A 15,973-nucleotide genomic window follows, 5' to 3' on the forward strand; every position below is an offset into this window, starting at 1 on the left:
ATAGAATTCAGAAAAGATTTACAAAGATATTGCCAGGGTTGGATGTTTTGAGAATTATGGAGAGGCTTAATATGCCGGGTTATTTTCCCTGAAGCATCAGCGGTTGAATTTTGTTCATAGGGGTTTATATACTCATAAGTGGAATGGGTAGTGTCAATAGCCAAGGTCTTTTCTCCAGGGTAGCATGTTCCAAAGCTGGAGGACGTAGGTTGAAGTTCAGAGGGGCAAGACTTAAAAGGGATGTAAGGGGCAACACTTTCAAAGAGAGGGTGCTTTATATGTAACGAGCTGCCAGAGGAAGTTGTGCAGGCTGGGATAATTACAACATTTAAAAGGCATCTGGATGGGCACGTGAATAGGAAGTGTTTAGGGGGATATAGGACAAATGCTGGCAAATGCAACTACACTAATGTAGGTCATCTGTTTGGCAGGGACAGGTTGGGTAGAGCTGTGTAGCTCTATGACACTTTGTCTTCTGTAACCCATTCTCCTGTCATCTTAAAATTACCCCCTAGTCTTGAAATCCACCACCGTAAGGAAAGGGCACCTTCCATTCAACATTATCTATACCCCTAAATGTTTTATACACCTCTATAAGGTTGATAATGCCTCAACCTTCTTCGATGCAGTGGCAAAGGTCCCAGTCCATCGAGCCTGTCCTTAAACACTCCTTTCCCAACAACAGACTGACAAATCCTTTCTGAATCCTCTCCAGTTTAATAATATCCTCAATGTAACTGGGTGACCATAACTACACAGTACTTCAGGAGAGACCTCACGAATGTCCAGCTCAACTTGAAGATAATGTTCCAGCTCCTGGACTCAAAGGTCTGAGCAATGAAGGCTAGCAAACCAAATGCCTTCATAACCACCGTGCCTACACATGGTGCAAACTTAAAAAAAACCAGAACCCTAGATATCTCTGTTCTACAATACTACCAATGGCCTGACATTTAATTGTAGGTGTCCTCTCCTTGTTTGTTTTCTCAAATTGTGATACATTGTAATTATTGAAATTAAACTCCATCTCCCACTCCTCAGTCCAGTGACTGATAGTACTGGGGAAGAAAAGCTGCACAGTAATCAGCTGCCTTGGATTGCTTCATGGTTTTAAGAAGAGAGCAGCTGCACGTTAGAAGCAGGAAAGAGTGATTGGTGCTTTTTATCCAGAGAGTATGCTCTTTCTTCGTCTCTGGTGTTCAGTAATAAATATCTATTCCAGATCCTTTATAGTGCAGAGTATGTCTGCAGGATGTTTTCACCTTCATATTGCAGATGTCAGATAATAGCCACTTAAGGTGGAAACCATAGCCAAGCAATTAAAGATCTTCATAGTTTATCTCGCAGGCAGCACACATGAACTCAACATTCGAGAGTTGAAGTGAGTTCGTTGCACCTGTTTAACGATGTAATTCATTTAACTGTGTAAGTCAGTAAAGTTAACCAAATTTTAATGAATCCACACCTAGCTGAAAGCTGACATTTAAAATGTGACCCAAAATCTGGGCATGGTTTAAGTATTGTATCGTGAGTAACGCCCATGCCTCTGAGCCAGAGCTCTGGGTTAGATTCCAATACATGAACTTGCGTGGTAGTGCCTCTCACTCTGGACCAGAATGTCTGGATTCAAGACCTGCCTGTCACAGAAGTATGTCACATTATTTCAAAAGTGTCTGATGAACAAACACACAGAAGAATAATGTTGCAGCTTCAGGAATTGTTGCCAAATGGTGGTAGTATGTCTACCTCTGAGCCCATAAGTTTTTATTCAAATCCCACAGAGGTGTTTCATAATGTGGCTGAACAAGTTGTTAAAATGAATTTAGAATTCTGATGTGATGAAGAAGGAAGAGGAGTCAGTATTGAATTTCAAAATTTAGGCGCAGGTTTACTGAAAACACAGCCATTCGTGTTGATTGGAGTCAAACGTGCACATTCTAGAGGTTCATAAAATCATGAAGACCATGAATAAGGTGAATATTCAGGGTCCTTTCCCCAGTGTAGCGAAGTCCAAAACGAGGGGACATAGATTTAGGATGAGATGGACAAGATATAAAACTGACCTAAGGGGACCATTTTCATACAGAAGGTGATATATGTATGCAACGAGCTGCCAGACGAAGTGGTGGAGGATGGTACTATTGCATCATTTAAAACGCATCTGGATGGGGACATGAATTGTAAGGGTTAAGAGGGATATGGTACAAATACTGGAAAATGAAAGTAATTTAACTTACGTCCTCTGGTTAGCACGAATGAGTTTGACCAGAGCATCGGTTTCTGTGCTGTACATTTCTATAATTCATTGCCCAATTAAACATGATCTCATTGTAATCTTATGTAATCTTCTTCACCTTCCATTATATAACTAATCTTGTTGTCATCTGTAAATTTGCTCACCATACTTTGTATAATTCTCATCTAAATAATTGATGTAAATGACAACCAAAAGTGGATCCAGCAGCAATCCCTCTGGAATGCCGCTGTTCACAGGCCTCCAGTCCAACAGTCACCTTTCCTCCACCACCCTCTGCATCCTGCCAATAAGCTGAAACACACACATGCAAACAGAAATAGAGCACAGACACAGTTCTCTCTTTAAGACAGAGATAGATATATTCTGATTGATAAGTAGATCAAGATAACAGTGAGAAGGCGGGATAAATTTGTTGAGAAACATGTCAGCCCTTATTGAACAGCAGATCAGACTTGTTAAACCAAACAGTCTCGGTCTGCAACAATTTCATACGCTCTATGGTTTACACTATCTGAAATGCCTAACCAAGAGAGCACTGGAGGCTGCGTTTGATAAATACTTTACTGAATGTAGCCAATGGGAATGTGGGATAGGTTTGAGGAGCTGAATGCACCAAAAGAAATGGCTGGGTGTCCAACAGCAGCAGTGATGTACCGACATGGAGCAGGGAATGTGATGGAGTCGTACAGTTCAGCCACGGTACAAACAGACTTCATTTGGTCCATTTTGGGGCCAGATAACATTATTGTGTGATTCAACTCAGAGAGGGAGGAAATGCAACCTTCCTGAGAAGTATCAGCCTGTTATCCCTCTCTCTCTCTGTTCCTCTTCCCAGCAACGTGTGTGAGCTGAAAACTCCTCAGTCGTCTTTACCACTCATGGAGGATTCCTGTCGAGGATTGATTGGAATCGCCCCACTGCCTGAAGTAAAGGCAATCCAACTTAATCCACCTGTTCCAGAAAGTTATCCATTACCAGTAGCTTGTAAGAGCAGAGTAGCTTCATAAGCTGAATGATTTTTGGAACTATCACTCATGTTTCCTTTCATCATGAGCTCCATTATAACTTTGGGCAAAGTTATTCAAGTTAACGTTCTGCAGAGATTACATATTTCAGTTTGTCATCAAACGTGTGCATGTGTCAGTATTTTTAGAGAGGGAAACATCGACGCACAGATTTGCAACAGTCAAACTATTTGTCATTCATCTTTCCATCCTAGTTTGAGAAGCTTTGTTTGGGTCATAAACTTGTTAATTTTAGGATATTAAAGAATCTTGCCTGACTCGTTCCTAATCCTCACACAGTCTGAGATCTATATTATTGATCATATCACCAACCCTGTTACATGAACATTTGCACTGAGCAGCGGAAGCGTGGGACGAGGAAATGGAATAGTGACCTGAACTATGGATCAATGAGCCTAACGTCATTGGTGGCCATATTGTTGGAGAGCATTGAGAGGGGCAGGATTTACATGTATTTGCAAATGCAACAACTGATGAAGGATAGTCAACATGGCTTTGTGCATGGGGAATCATTTCTAACAAAGTTGATTGCATTTTGTGAAGAGGTGACAAAGAAGATTGATGATGGCAGTGTGGTAGACGCTGTCCATATAGATTCAGCAAGGCAGTCGACAGGAACCCACATGGCAGACAAGTTAGTACGGTTAGGTCATAAATAGATCCAAAGATAAGCTAGCCAATTGACGACAAAATTAGAGTGAAGGTAGGAGACAGAGGTGGCAAAGGACTGTTTTCAGACTGGAGGTCTATGACCAGTGATGTGCCACGAAGAGCCGTACTGAATCCACTGCTTTTCATTATTTATATAAATGATTTGAATGTGAATATTTGCCTGTTTATTATGTTTACACATGATATTAAAATTGGAGATGCAATGGCCAGCAAGTTTTACCTCAGAGTACAATGAGACGTTGGTCAGATGGGCCAATGGGCCTAGGAGTGATAGATGGAGTTAAATTTAGATAAATGTGAAGGATTGCATTTGGTAAGGTAAAATAGGGCAAGACATATACAATTAATGGTGAGGTCATGGGGAGCGTTATTGAACAAAAGGGCCCATGTGCATAGATCTTTGAAAGTGAAGTCGCAGGTAGACAGGGTGGTGAAGGTGGGGTTTCATATACTTGCTTTTATTGATCAGGGCATTGAATATGCAAGTTGGGAGATCATGTTGCGACTGGGCAAGTTGTTGCTGAGGCCAGATTTAGAATACTGCGTTTAATTCAGTTAGCTCTCCTACAGGAAGGATGTTATTAACCTTGATATGGTGCAGAAAAGTTGTACAAGGATATTGCCGGGTATGGAGCGATTAGGCTACAGGGAGAGGCTGGACAGACTGGGGCTTGTTTAGTCTGGAGCATCGGAGGCTGAGGCGTGCCATTATAGGGATTTATAAAATCATGAGGAACATGGATAGTCTGAATAGCAAGGTATTTTTTTCCCACGTTAGGGGACTCCAAAGCTATAGGACAAAGGTTTTAGGTGAGAGAAGAAAGATAGTAAAGGGTCAATATTTTCAGGTTGCGTAGTGTGTATGGAATGAGCTCTCAGTGAAAGTGATGGAGGCTGGTACAATTACAACATTTAAAAGGCATCTGGATATGCATATTAATAGGAAGGATTTAGAAGAATATGGGTCTAATGCTGGCAAGTAGGACTAGATCAGATTGGGATGTCTAAGTTATGTGGACATGTCTCCGTGCTGCATTATACTGTAAGGGAGATGAGGAGAAATTCTAAAAGGACCATTTGAGTGGTAATTCTCTTCTCCAGAGGTATGTGGTGCCTCTTTGTTCACATTTATCTAAAGCTGAGTTAATTAAATATTTGACAGAAAAGTGATTCACAGATGATGGGATACAGACAGGAAAGTGGGGCTGAGACCACAACCTGATCAGCCACAATCGTAGGGCCGAGTGGAGAAGGTTCATAGTATCTAATGATCTAACCATGCTCCTGTTCTGATGTTCCATTCAGACTCACCAACATGCTTGACAGATGCATTTGGAGGTCACTTACTGCTATAGCTCCCCGACTCTCTGGAATACAGAATTCCTGACATTCACTACCTCCTGTTTGAAGAAATCACTGCCTGTTACTACACGATGCCCTATTGATATGAGCAATAGAGGTGAATACAAGGACTTAGCAAAGAGCGACTGGCCCTGATATCAAGGCAGTTTTTAACATCAAGGAACCTGAGCAAAATTGCACTTCATCAGAATCCATTGCAAATTCTCCAGTGTTTGGAGTCATCCACAGCACAATGGAACGTGTTTATCATCGGTGGGCATCAATCAGCACAGCCGTGGGACATCTCTGCAGGAGATCCTCAGGGTAGCTATCTTAGCTCAGGCATCCCCACTTTCTCAGCAGATAATCCCTGCTCTGAGGAAGCAGCTCATTCATCCCATTGAGCCCACATCGATCAGAAGTGAGGATATTTACAGTACGTTACACAATACTCAGAAAGCTTCGTCATCTTTGACCTCCTGATGCAGCCTGTGTCCATGTGCAAGAAGACTTAGACTACGTTCAAGCCTGTGCTGTTAAACTGTAGGTAACATTCATGAAACAGCGCTGCTCATTTCCACAGTAAACGGAGGAGTTCACTCAGTACCACAATCTGGCTTGACAGGAATATGGGAAAGTCATTTGGCCCATCAAAACTAGTGGACAAGATGAGGGATAGCCCATTCAATCCCTTCTGCCTTTACACAGGAAGACAAGGAGTCTGCTCACTCCCACTCATCTTTTACACGGGATCAGCAAGTGACCATTTCACACCTAGAGTCGCTTACAAAGGAACAGGAAGAGGCCATTCAGCTTCTCAAGACATTAACACAGGACAAGGAAAGTGTCAGAGATGCTTCAGCATATTAAACAAATGGAGCAGGAACTGCACAGATGGACAGTTCCATGGTAATATTCGTGGCTTCATTATTCGAAGTGCATCCGTGTTATGTTAGCATGCTTTTCTGGCAGTGGGAATGAAGCTATTTTTTAACCAGTCTCAAAGGCATCTTCCATCGCAGAACTATGTTCTCTCTGGAATTCAGAAACTGGTGGGGAATGGCTAACTGTTTCAGAATGAAGGTATTGTGGCTGCTGACAGGATTATGGACAATGTAACGTTGAGTGGAGGGTCACACGATATCTGTGCATTACAGTGTTCAGAGTTCATTCGGAGCCTGTACCTCTCTGTTAATCGAAATGAGGTCTATGCACTGACACGTAAACTATTGGGAATCGAGCATCCTATGGAAAGTACGAAATTTCTCACTTTACCATTGGCTGTTTGGGACAAAATGAGTGTCTCTCCATAACCGTCAAGATTCACCTTTGTATTCTCTCACAGTGCTACAGGTTAACTACACAGTTACCGCTCTCTCTCCCGATGATACCTTCATGCCAGGATCATTATTTATGAAGTAGACTCAGTCTGTACATAATACCCCAAATGCTCTTTCAACAAAACACTACCAATGAGTAAGGTATATTTACTGTGGTACTTCAAGTACTTTGCATGAAAGACAAGATATCATTTCCAGCTATAATTACTTACTATCCCATCTGAATTCTCTTAGTGTGTTATAACCAAGGACATGCAGGTCCATTTCAACAACAGAACTTCCCAGCCTCTCACCATTTAATAAACGTAAATGAGAATCATTTTATTTGTTGTTCCCACCTGAATCATGTTATGCCATGCGAACAGCTATTGCCCAAGCACTGATCCTTCCGAAACCCCACAAGCTTTCCACCCAGAGTAAAACACTACTCTCTTCATTTTGACCATTATCCAATTTTTGATCCATTCTGTGTGTTTCACCCCTACCTCCCACGGACTCTAACATTCCCCACTCAGCAGTATTCAACCGTGTCAACTGTTTTCTGAAAATTCAAATCATCTACCCCCACTGGTTGTCAATTTTTGATGTCACAACGGACAATCTCCACACACTACAGTAGTTTTATCAAAGATCATTTCCTTTTCCTGAATCTAGGCTGACTCTACCAAATCATATCATTACTTTCCAAATGTCCAGTTGTCACATTTCTTATAAAAGGTTACAATGTTTTTCTTACAGCTGACATCGAGCAATATAGTTTTCTATTTGCCCTCTCTGTACTGTTTTAAATGTTTAGGTTTAGAATAGCTGTTTTCCAGTCTGCAGAATCCTTTCCAGAATCTAACCAGTTTTGACGAATAGTCAGTCGTTCTTTCACGAGCTCTGTTCCCACCTCCTCAATACTCGGGGATGGAGCTCATCAGTTCCAGCAAAATACCAATATTCAATTCGATTAGGTTTTCTAAGACATACTCTTCATTAATTCTAATTTCGTGCAGCCCCTCATTTTCACCAGGCACCCTGTTCCCTAGTATTTCTGGAAGTTAGTTTCTGCACCTTTTTCTGTTGAGACAGAATCAATGTATTCCTCTTAGCAGGCAGGTGGCTTCTATCAGTTAATGATATATTGGAGGACTGCACTCCGGTTATGTTACGCACGCCTGCCTGGAAAGTTCCAGACTCAATCCAATCCACTTTATTGTGATGGATATGTCATCCACTCTTGCCTGGAAATTTACAGAAACACTCCAGTTCACTTCATGGTGAGTGTCAGTACAGCCCTGCTGTGAGTTTAAAGGAGGGGACACAGCTCATTCGCCACCTCATTTTTTAAAGACGCTGGTTTCACATTTTACACTTGAAATGGATCCAGCTTAGACACATGTTGTTGGAAATTCCTGGTAGGATCATGCAGTGCCCTGCCCCTCCCTGTGTACAGAGCGTCCCTTCTGTGTAACGTCGACTCCATTTGTTTACCATGGACCCAAAACACTCTGTAAATGCAGTGCTCATATCTCTCCTGAGTGGGGTCACCATTCCCTTGGGTCTCTCTGAATGGACGCAGCAACTGATAATACAAACCCGTGAAAAGCATCCACAGAACATCCCTTTATCTATAATGAGAGTAGCAAGTCAAAATTTCACACACACGGCGCACCAACTTAGTGTTGAAAATGTTTCTGTTCTTAGCAGAAAAAAACAGTTACATCTCTGCACAGTCCGACAGTTACAGTTCCCTTCTCAAAAACAAAATCAGTTGACAATGTGACATTCCGTTTCATTTCATCTCAGCAACTATAAGGACGGCACCAGTATTGTTGATGGAGTTGATCATCACACTCAGAGAAGAAAGACAGAGGGAACATAACTCAATTTAAACAGGGACATATCAAAATTGACATGGTATTCAGGAATATGGGAAAAGGGGAAATTTTAGAATAAGCTCCCATGTTATTTCCCTTCTGGGTGATTATCAGCAGTTCCTATGTTTGCTTTTCATTTCTCTCTCTCTCTTTCTCGCTGGGCATTTCTACATCCACTCAACTAACCTCCCCCTCACACATCCGACCATTCCTGATATAAATAACATTACTTCCCAGTTGCTTTCAGTTGTGATATAGGGTCAAAAGATTCGAAACATTATCTGTTTTTCTCCTGACAGAGGCTGCCATACTTGCTTAGATTCTCCAATATTTTCAGACGCTGGGGAATTTTATTTCAGATCTCCATCATCCACAGTTCCTTGGGTTATTTCACCTTTAATTCTGTTGTTTCACGAGATGTCCGCATCACTGGCAAGGGCAGCATTTGTCATCCATCACTAATTGCCGTTGATTGCGAGAAAATTTGTCAAGGCAATATGGAGCCAACCCTTTATCGTCACACTTGGTTTCTTTACCAAAGGCTATCAGTGAAATAATAAAAGAAATCCTGATGTTTTATGATTGCCGTTTGTAAAATGAGGTTTATGTCCGATTGTTGCTATTTGAATTTAAGTTCAATCATTAATTCTGTTAGAATTCGAAACAATGCCTTTAGAGTCATAACACAGCCAGTGACATTATTACTGTGATATGAGTTCCCTATTGTGAAATAACTGGAGAGACAAGTGCAAGCTTGTGGTCAAAATATTTGTAATTGGAAGAGTGGTCAGTAAAGAATGAAGCCTTAAAATCTGAAGTTAACAAGGCGGCAGATGATGGCTTATTCAGCAACAGCACTGAGGCAGAGCTGGAGACTGGGGATATTATAGTGGTGGGTGTAGGCAGGGTTGATAACAGAGAGAATATAGAGACATAAACAGTTCAAGGCAAAAAGCAAAATCAAGGTCTGAACAGTCTTGTTCCTTTTTAGATGTTTGAGTGAGGATTCAGATATTGATGGAAATGAAGTGGAATTTGTGAATGAAACGGAAGATAACAGGTTATGAATTTGTTTTTTTTAATTAACAGAAATAGCAATAACCTTCACCATCGCTAAGATAATTAAGAGAAATAGACTTACCAGGAACACCAGTAAGAGCGAGGATGGGATGGTAACCTGTCTGAATAATTATCAGTACAGCTCGTATCCGCAACTCTAACCATGCCCAATCCTGAGAAAGCAAGTATAGACCCAAGGACAAACTACTGTCCATTATTGGAACATTCCAGTCAAATGCTCTCAGATTCTGATCCATTGTTGGAACAGTCCAGTCTTTTGTTCTAAGATTCTCTTCCTCTCCCTCTCCCTGTAGCTGCTGAGCCCGATCATCTGGAGGATGATGCGGCCGCTGATACTATGGAATAAAAGGTTGAAGGAGGGAAATAATAGAGGAGGGAAATCCTCTAATGACAGTTAGTATCCATGGAGATTGACATCACTCACAGTCAATGTCCAAACAGTTCCTTTCACTTACAATGCTTATAAGTCACAATAATACTTGGTCTGGTTGGTATGCTGACATCGCTGACTATTGAGCTAATAGGATCATCTCCAATTGTAATGTTAGAGGTCAGGCAGAGAGATGATGCTTTCTGTTCACTAGCTCGATAATCCTACTATGTTGTGGCAGGGTCGGAATCACTGGGCTCCCAAGACCGGCTGTGTCTGATAACCAGGCCCGCTGCATCCTTTCGTTTTATTTATTGATGTTTAACTTTGACATTTATCTTACCATCATTTCACGGCTTAGGTGAGGTTAGGCATTTTTGAGAGGCTCCTCCAGTGGCATAGACGTGTATTTGCAGTCCATTCCTTGTAGTCCTTGCAGTTGCAGCCTGGTCCTGTGGAGTGACGGTCAAACTCTCACGGACCAGGATTCTTAGTTTTAACTTTCACCAGTTATTGCTGAGGTCTCAGCAGAGTCGGAAGGGTGGAAATATTTCCTGGCTGCTACACACTCTCTCTGAGATTTCTCTCAGAATTGTCTTTTGATGTTCTTTCCTCCTGAATTAGAGAACTGCATGTGAGACAATCTGTTTCCTGAATTTGTTGTTTGACAAGTGTGTGTTTATAGGATGTTACCATATTGGAACACCTATTGTTTAGTAGTTAAAGAAGCGAAGGAGTAGACATGTATGTTATTCAAACCACATACAATTAAAATCCATCATGAGGCTAATCAACTCTTCAAATGTGCTCTAGCATATAATAAAATTGCGGCTTATTTGATAGTTTTCTCAGCTCCATGTTGCAGGAACTTTCAGTTATTCAACCCCCGGTTCCTGTCACCGACCAGACGACACCCAGGCACTTTTAACCCGGTTTTCTTCAAGCGCCTGTTCGAGGGCATTTCCCATGGGGACGGACACTCCAAACAATATTCTCCATCAGTTGTATACTTTTATGAAATGATAAGCTCATTTTACACAGACTGACCGAAATCTACACTTATTTTATGGTTATCAGTAAGCAATAACAATTAGTGTCTGGTTATTTAACTTATCTCACCTTATTTTATTCAGCCAAAAAAGCAAGTAAACACTTGTCTCGTTATAAAACACAATTTCTAGCCGAGGACATTTTTATATACAGCCGTTATCTTGACCGTTATCTGAATTGTACCTTTTCCCCTTGTTTTGAAAGTTTCTACTGTCCTTTGTGGCTGTTTCTGTCTGCAACAGTTACACAGTCTCCCACTCATTTGTTTGGATGATTTGTGATGCAGAGGGAGGACACCAGCGCAGGTTCAATTCCCCCACACTGGCAGAGGTTATCATGAAGAGGACGCTCTCTCAACCTTACCCCAACACCTTAGGTGTGCTGACCCCCAGGTTAAGCCACCACAAGTGGTCTCTCTCTCTCATAACAGAGCAGCCCCATGTTCCTTTGGAACTCTATTATATCACTTTTGCATTTAAAAAAAAAATTACGTTAGCATTTGTTTTGCATTATGTTCCTGGTTGTTTTCGATCAGTGTCATTTTGTACTACTGCCAGCATTTCTCCCACACTGCACATTCCTGCCCAATAATCCTTGACTCCATTGTTATCTATGAACCTTCTGTCTTTGCCTCAAAAATATTCAATATTTCTGCCTCCAATGCTCTGCGGGAAGAGATTTCCAAAGTCTCTCAACACTGAGAAAATAATAAATAACCTCATCTAGGGTGTGAGGTTGTTATTTTGTCTCCTTACCTGAGAAAAGATATAATTACATTGGAAGCAGTTCAGAGATGCTTCACTTCAGGTATTCCAGAAATGAAGGGCTTATATTATGGAGGCTTTAATAGATTATTCTTGGAATGAGAGGTGATCTCATTGAAAAACGTAAGACCTTGAGGAGCATTGATCAGGTAGATACCCACTGGGTTTTGTCTAGTCCAAACTTGTCATTGTTATAGATCCTCTACAGTGTGGAAGCAGGACATGCTGTCCATTGAGTCCACACTGGCCTACTGAACGGCATCCCACGCAGACCTATCCCCCTATCCTAACCATGTAATCCTGCATTTTCCATGACTAAACCACCTAACCTACACATCCCAGAGCACAATGGGCAATTGAGCATGGCCAATTAACTCTAACCTGTACATGTTTGGACTGTGGGAGGAAACTGGAACACAGGGAGGAGACGCACACAGATCCAGGGAGATTTGAAGGTTCCAATTGAACTCAGCACCTTGGTGATATGGGACAGCAGTGCTAACCACAGATCCACTATGCTGCTCCGTTATGTCTATTAGATAGATGTGACTGCCTAAAGAAATCTGCCTGACTTGTTCTATCACTGAACCTGACCCAGTCTGAGACCTTTATCATAGGCCATATCACCAACCTGGTTCCTTTGAAATTTGTTACGAACAGTGGAGAAGCGGTACTAGAAAAGGTAACAGTCACAACCTCCAACCACCGGAGTGAGGAGAATTCGCAAAGTGGGCATTTATTCAAGTGGGAATTCTCTTTCCCAGTAGTTTGTGATGGCTGAATCTTTATATTATATCGAGGCTGGCTTCGTCTGATTTTCCATAGACAGGTGAATCAGGGATAATGGTGCATGGACAGAAAAGTGCAGCTGAGAGCACAATGAGATGAACCATAACCTACTTTACTGGTGGAGTAGTGTCAAAGGGCCGAATGGCCCTCCAGTGTCCCTCAGCCCTGTGTTCTGATCTTCCATTCAGCACTTCAGACCTGCTACACAGGAGCAGTTCGAGGTCACTCCGATGGTTAGGCCTTGCTTCGAAAATGTACTTGTAGAATCCAGGCTGGCTCAACTCCACTTTCCTGCTACCCCCGCGTATCTCTCAACTCGCTTATATGTCAGAAACCAATCCACCCCCTCTGTAAATACATTCAGTGACGAACCTTCCACAAATCTCTGGGTTCGGGAATTCCAGAAATTCACTACCTTCTGAAAGATGACATTTCTTTACATCTCAGTTTGAAATCGATATCCCTTATTCTGTATCAATGTCCCGGAGTGAGACACTCTGCCCAGGTGTGGAACCACATTCTCAACAAATACTTTGTCAAGCCTCCTCTGTACCTTGTCCATTTCAGTAATGCCATACTCATTCATTTCAAGCACAATGAATAATGGCCTCACCATTTTTGATGTACTCAATAAATTAACCCTCTCATCCCAGAAACCCGCTTAATGTTCCAATCTAGTTACTTTCTGCATCAGCATGATGACTTTATGTTTCACGCGCAGGAACACTCCAATTCCTTTGTACTGCTTTTTTTTGGATCTCCTTTTCATTAAATAACAGCCTACTTTTGGTTGTCAGTGTCATCCTCAAACTCGGATATGTATTGCGCTCAGCCCTCTGCTTCAGGCTCTCAATATAGATGTAAATAACTGAAGCCATTGGACTGATATTGGTGCGACTCCAGAAGCTATGTCTTTATCATAAAGATCGATGAATCCTGACTCTCCAATTTCTATGTGATAACCATCCGTCATCCCATGTTATCCATCATACTTTGAGTATCTGTCTGGTGGAAGAACCTTTACTATGTGATACCTTGTGGAAAATCTCTGGAAAGCCTCATGTCTACCAGTCCCCCTTTATCAAGTCCGCTTGTTACGTTCTCAGGGATCACCAGAAAAACTTTGCATGATTTTACAGACAAAATATAGTTTCCCTTTAACAAAACCATGCTAACTCAGTCTGAAGCTTTTCTAAATGCCCTGCAATTCCCTCCTTAATAACAGAGTGTCGCAGATTTCCAACAATAATGGTTAGGCTAAATGGTTCCTGCTTTCTGTCTCGCTCCATCCTTTGAAAACAGGCGCCATATTGGAGTGTCACGAGTTTCACTGGAATACGCCTGTAATCCAGAGAGTTGTGGAATATTTCAGACAGTGGCACCAGTCACTCTGTAACCACTACTTTTAAAACCAATTATGAATTACGACTGACCTGCCTATCCTTAGTCGTATCTGTTGTAAAAAAACCTTGTACCTTTTGTTGGAGACAGTTCAAAAACCCTCCTATTACCATTTTCTTGATGATTGTGAAATACTTACAGTGTCTTCCCTGTGAGGATTGATGTCAAATACTGGTGCAAATTATCTGCCTGTTCCCTGTAGCCACTTCCCCAGTCACACCCTCCGAATGTCCTCAATATACTTTCCTGACTTTTTTTTTCTGCCAAAGGTCTCACACTCATCTTCAACTTTTTTATATACACACAGAAAAACTTGTGATGCTTGTTTTTATATTTCTTGCCAATTTATTTACATCATATCTTTTCATCTTTTTTCCGTTTATTTCTTGCTTGTTCCCTCACCTTCTAGATTCATACATTCATATTGCACACAAACATTTCATCCAACCTGTCCACGTTAACGAGGGTTTCCAAACTAAACTAGTCCCATCTGATTGCATTTGGTCCACACGCCTCTAAACGCTTCCCATTCATATGTTTGTCAAAATGTCGTTTAAATGTTGTCGCTGTACTTGAATCGACCAGCGCATCTGGCAGCTCATTCCATACACACAACTCCTCTGCGTGAAAAAATTGCGATTGTTTCCCTGTTATATCTTCCCCTTTTCACCTTAAAGCTGTATCCTATATGGTTGGTCTCCCCAATCGTGTGGTAAAGACCTTAGCAATTCACCCTAGCCATGCCTCCCATGAGTTTATTAAATTCGAAAATGTTACCTCTCAACGTCCTCCATTCCATTTGATACTAACTTCAAGAACAAACATTCACTAATAAGCATTGCAAATTTGAAACAATATTTAAAACAATGACAAGTAAACAATATTCACCCAAACTTCATACTGTGATTTGTCTTTCTCCATGTTACAATACTAAGGCAGTGTGAAACTCTTACTCGTGCCAATAAGACGTCAAGAAAGTAAATTCCTTTGTCTAAAGGGGGTGATGATCTCTACAGTGAAAACGTTTCTCTGGCCAGAGCTATGTAAGAAAGGGAATTGTTATACCACACGGTCAGTGTACAGGTGCCTTTAGCACAGTGAGATGAAGGCTGAGAATACTTTTTGAAATTTGGGTTATTCAGTGCAAAGGGGTAGAGGTGTTTTCAATAAAGTTTACTCCAAAAATGAAACTTTCTGGAGTGAAATGTGAGTATGGAGGTGTAAAACAGCATGAATGGAGAGGCTGAACCACACTGAGACCAGAGGCAAAGTGGCAGCATAAACGGAGCTTGATGCTAGGGCAGGGAAGGTAGACTTGATCAAAGAACTTCAGTCGTAGAGGGTAGGGACCATAATGTGAGAGAATGTGCTCATTAATTAGGGAGGGAGAACCTGGAATCAGAAAGTGCAAAGTGAGGGCTGCAGATGCTGGATATCAGAGCTGAAAAATGTGCTGCTGGAAAAGCGCAGCAGGTCAGGCAGCATCCAAGGACAGGCGAATCGACGATTCGCGTATAAGCCCTTCTTCAGGATTCCTGAAGAATCCTGAAGAAGGGCTTATGCCCGAAACGTCGATTCTCTTGCTCCTTGGATGCTGCCTGACCTGCATCAGAAAGGGGAGACAAGCAGGGAAGAGGATGGAGCAGCAATGGCAGAGGTTTCAAGGTGTAATTTAGGAAGCACAATTGAAATTCATGCCTCGCATCTGCTTCTGGTCCCTGAAATAAATGTCCCAAATCTGGGCACACACTGATGCCCGTTAATTTGTGATTGAATAGTATCCTTGACAGACTTTGTGAACCACGGGTGGCTCATCTTCTGTCAAGTCCTCGTTTTCGAACAGAAACAATAATTTATGAGCAGTATGGGATATCTGCTTGAATGTCGACCCATGTATACCCACTGACCTTCCTCTGGGTGTAATTCCACATCACGATTCAGACCACATGTGAGACAGAAATCCTCAGCTTAGATGTTTGGTTCTATTAAATCATTCAGGGGGAACTTCTGCATGTGGCTGAC

This window comes from Chiloscyllium punctatum, chromosome 14, assembly GCF_047496795.1.
Source record: "Chiloscyllium punctatum isolate Juve2018m chromosome 14, sChiPun1.3, whole genome shotgun sequence".
NCBI classification, from domain to species: domain Eukaryota; kingdom Metazoa; phylum Chordata; class Chondrichthyes; order Orectolobiformes; family Hemiscylliidae; genus Chiloscyllium; species Chiloscyllium punctatum.